Raw genomic sequence first — 5,017 nt, 5'->3', positions numbered from 1 at the left:
ACTGAGTGCTTACTCATAGCTATGAGCTATGAGTAAGCACTCAGTTCCGAGTGTGAAACGCGTCAAATGACCCTGTACATCTTGCATGATTGTCTTGTACTTCTGATGGTCCCATTTCTACAATAAAGACAAGTTTTCTACTTCATCCGGTGTGCGACATCCAGATTGTTCTATTCAACACTTTGCCCTACTCAGCATTTAGCCAGCACCTGGGACTCTTCAACTCTGAAGGCTTCACATTAACTTTACACCTGGGTTTGGATCCACCTGAGCGGTGAAACACTTTCTTTGTTATTAGAGCAGATATATCAGTTAGGGAGGTAGGGATCAAGCAGAAGTGTAATCAGTAACATGCCAAAGGTTGGTAAAAAGCGGTTGCAGGTTGGGATAAAGCAGAAGCATAGTCCAGGAAAAAGCCAAGGTGAGTAACAAATGATTGCACGTTTGGAACAATCAAAAGCGTAGTCGAGAAACAAGCCAAGGTCGGTAACGAGTGGTAGTGAAGATTCAGGCAGCAGCAGGCGTAAAAGGTGCAAGATATTGACTGGAGACGAGCACAATAATCTGGCAAACATGAAGTGCAAAGGCATGGCTTAAATAGAAAGTTCATGGAAGGAGCAAGCAGTTCAAGGTTCACCAAAACTAAGACAGAAAGTAAGTTTGTCCAAGTAATCAGGCAAGGTGTTTTCTAGCATCTCAGATGGCCCAGTAAGAAGATCTACTGCCAGACACAGCAGAGGTTGTGGGTTTAGGACCTGGTCCTGACAAGTATTCTGGATGAAGTACAATTGCCGCCATAGAAGATGGGCCACCAGACAAGTCCACCAAATATGGATAAACAAACCCTTGTCTGAACAACAAGGAAAGCAGAAGGAGGAAGCATCAGGGATAATATGTGCTAATCTGGTAAGTACCATGTACCATCAAAGTAGTGCTTTATAGTAAGTTTCAATAGCAGGCACATTGCGAGAGCATAACTTAGTAGTATCCCAGATTTGATCCCAATGTTCCAAGGACAGCTATAATATCACCATTTTTTCACATAGTGTTTTACATGAATTGATTTGAAGCAGGTCCTCTGAAATGCAGGTTATAAAACCTCACATTTTAAAGCATCTGCTTCTATGGGAATAAGTGAAAACAGCCTGACCTTCTTTAAAGTTCTAGCTCTGCAAATGTCTGACATCCACAAGAAGCATTTGGATAAAATTATATTTCCATCTGCAAATACCAGGGAGCACATGTGGGGCTTTTTGCCAATGTTATTGCATATGCAGCCAAAACAAAATTATTATGAATGTTTATACAAGTGCACCAAGCACAGTGACCGGGCTAACAACAGTATGCTGAAAGTGAGTTACTTGTAACGTGACTCAGGAACTGTGACAAACAGCAAATTACTGAATCTGGAATTTACAATGTCGTAATCAAACAATAATGACATCAGAATGACCAGGCACCATACTATAAATTCTATTCGCTTCTCAGCTACAAAATAGAAGGTCTTGAAGACAGCACAGCTAAAGCAAACTAGGAAGCCTGCCAAGCAAATCCACAAGGAAACCATGATGTTCTTCAAAGCAGCTTGTGCCACCCTTACCCTCTTCCTGCTTTTCACCACTGCAGCAGAAGGTAACGATAACTTATTTAAACTTTTGAACTGAACTAAACTGTGCTTAAAGTTAACCCTTTTTGCAGTATGCAAAAAGTATTGAGTAGAAAAATATTTAAGTAGCAAAGCTATTTGTCCATAAAAGTGACCCAAAAAGTATCCATTTGGCAGGAGAGAACATTCCATTGTTTAAATTTGTTATATGTATCATGTAATGTCCCATCAGGCAGAAGGCAGCACACAAGGTGTCACAGCAGACAACCCATAAGGTGCACAGACATTTTTACCAATTCTTACTATAGTAGGAAAGTCATCTACCAGTTGTTTTTTCTAGGAATGTTGCAAACTGTGTATAAAGCCATCTTTTTAAGCTGTAACACTATCTATGTGCATGCTTCCTACTGAATATAATGCTGTAGTGGTGACAAGATATGGTGACATTTTGGACCACTGTAGAGACACCACTGCTTTCATACAGAACCCAGCCATGTATGAACCCTCTATTTATTGCTAATATAGTTTTTTTTATAAACTACAACTCTTCTTTACGTTTTCAGTAAAGGAATAGTTAAAAACCACTTGAACTCACAAGTAATGTGATATGAGTTTGCATTACAAGGCATTACAATATAACATGTTTCTAGGGCATTGTCGGTTTTGACACTGTACAGCAGCCATGATATTTAATGCATATGGCAGTTTTCTTTTTTAATTTTTATTCAATGGAGAGTTCCAGGAAATACCTCTGGAAAGGACAACGGGAGGTATATGTAATGTATATCTCTGAAAGAACAGCATGGGGGTAAGTGTAATTACCACATTACATGTAATCACCCATTGTCCTTTCCAAAATAATTCCTGGAGTTTACCTTTAAAGAAGACACAGATACTAGAACCCATGGCCAACAGTGCAAATGTTAGCAAAAAACAATTATCATGTTTTGAACTGACATCACCCTGAAGTTTACAATTTTCCATTTCTATGGCATTAAAGTAAAAAAACCCTCTCAAACAGAAAAGAGGAAAATGTCTCTTAAGTAATTGGCTAATTTAGAAATAAAGTCATAACCATATGAATTTTTCCCTTCTTTAATTTGCAGCTATGTCTTTACTGAGATCAGCAACAGAATTAAGGTGCCAGTGTGTGAAGCTTGAAACAAAACAAATATCTACCAAAATAATGGCAAATATAGAGGTGATTCCTAGTGGTCCCCACTGCAAAAATGTTGAAGTAATGTAAGTATTATTATATATACGTTACATATATTAGATGTTGTTAGATGTAATATAGTTATATATGTTGCCACATGTTGGTGGTTTCAACATAAATTAGTCCACTAAAAATCCCATTGTTTAGCATTGGTCTGTTAAAGTCTCGTCATATATGTTATCGTATGACTGTACAACCTCCTTTAGATCTTCCAACATCTATGTAGTGCAAGATTCTGTCAGATTGGATACAAATCAAATGGATATTTTAAGTAAGTCCTTATATTGCATAGTTTTGGTAAATCTAAAGGAGCTCTTTCCCACCACTCTTCCAAACTCAGCCTTCTCACGATCATGAAAAGCCAGTTTGGGAAAGCACAAAACATACTGAGGAATGTAGTATCTACACCAGCAGATAGTGCAACCCATAGAGTAGCACTGTGCCACAATGCTTTGCTTTTATTTGACTCATAGACTTTTGGCCCTGGACAACAAGGAGCCCGAGTACATGCACTCTGTAAACAAATGAATGATAAGTTACTGTTATCCATTACAGTTAATCAGAATTGAAAACTTTATTTTATTTTTCAGAATTACTCTAAAAGATGGAAATAAGGTCTGTGTGGATCCTTCTGCTTCTTGGGTAGAGCGCATTATCAAGTTAATATTAGAAAGGTAATAATTCTACAACAGAGAGCTATAACAGCAACAACAATGATAACATGTTGCCCTTTTTGATTTAAAGCTTAACCCCAGCTACTGTAAAAAAAAAAAAAAAATGTATTTTAGTTTTTTATAGAGGGGAAAGAGTTACAATTTCTATTGTAATTTCAATTTATTTCTGTCTGGGATGCCAATGAGGAGATGTTCCTTCATGTCCCTGCAATATGCAAATAAAACGTCACAAAAAATGTCAGTTACAAGAAAGCTCAGACAGCAACAAAAACTTTATAAAACTTTTATATGCCACAATTGCTCTCTCATTGAAAAAAAAGCAAGTAATTAAAAAAAAAAAACACAACCCTTTGTGCACTGGATTTTTGATTAGTCAAGTTTTCTTTTTTGGGATTTCCACTCTGTTTTAAATAAAAGCACTGAATTTAATTGTTTATTGATCAACTAACATTATAAAACAATGATATTGTAATGCATGGTAATATTATCCTAGTCATAAAAAGATTTTAAATAAAAACTGTAAACATACTTTTCTTGTGATTTTATATAACACATTTTTCATTTTTTTCCCCTTCTAACAGACAGCAAAATGAGGCAGAAGCTGTTTAAATGAAATTCCCTACCCTCTCAGGAACACATCCTCACTTGCATTTTTATAAATGTTAATCTGCTGTTATTTATTTTGTATCTTAATAACTATTATATTTATGTATTTATTTTGAACATACAATGAAACAGTTGGAAAAATGACTTTTATCTAAAATAATTGTTTCAAGTTTGGTATGATCATATAGATCAGTTTATTACTAGGGAACCCAATGTACCATTACTAAAATTATAGGTAGCTGACATCCACATAAATTTTAAATACAATAAATTGGCTGGAGGAATATTACATTCCAATTAGTTTAACTTTTTTACTATAAAACATGCTCAATGTTTATATACATTATGTTGGTTGTATTTATGTCCATTTTATTTATTTATAAATAAACATTTTGAACAATACAGTTCATATCTTATTTCATTTTTAAATTCAGAAAATATAATATATTACAGTTTGAAATGTTTGTGCTTTCTTAATTGGAACTATCTTTTAGATTTGTTTATTTGCGTTGAAAAAAAATCTATTTTTGCAGAAATGGCTTGGTCTGCAACATGTTTGTAATTACAATTCCTATACAGTATATTATTTTACCTTAAATGTTGTTCATACTTTTACTATAAAACCAGAATTTGCAGGAGCAATACAAGTATGAAGGGATATTACCTTCCATCTGTTTATTCTGGTGGTCCTAGGACAAAAATATACAATAAGGCAGGGCCAGCAGCTAGCTTAGTATATCTGCCCTTCCTTGAACAGCAATTTTAAAGTAGTCTATTGGACATAAAACTCACAGCACCATAAAAGTGCATGCACTGGTCTTTTTTCAGATTAGGTAAGGCAGTAAACTATTGAATTTAAATTAGGACTTCTGTTTAATATGCAATCAAATAAAGAATAGCTCAGTGTGCATCTGA

General features: G+C 35.1%; 1 pseudogene; it reads left to right on the top strand.

Annotated features, from left to right (window-relative positions):
* The first annotated feature begins 1,433 nt into the window (after positions 1-1,433).
* LOC141109016 (interleukin-8-like) lies at positions 1,434-4,504 on the top strand (annotated as a pseudogene).
* The last annotated feature ends 513 nt before the right edge of the window (positions 4,505-5,017 follow it).

Source organism: Aquarana catesbeiana, linkage group LG01 (assembly GCF_042186555.1).
Source record: "Aquarana catesbeiana isolate 2022-GZ linkage group LG01, ASM4218655v1, whole genome shotgun sequence".
NCBI classification, from domain to species: domain Eukaryota; kingdom Metazoa; phylum Chordata; class Amphibia; order Anura; family Ranidae; genus Aquarana; species Aquarana catesbeiana.
The sequence above is the reverse complement of the archived record's forward strand: the minus strand, read 5'-3'. Positions and strand labels throughout refer to the sequence as shown.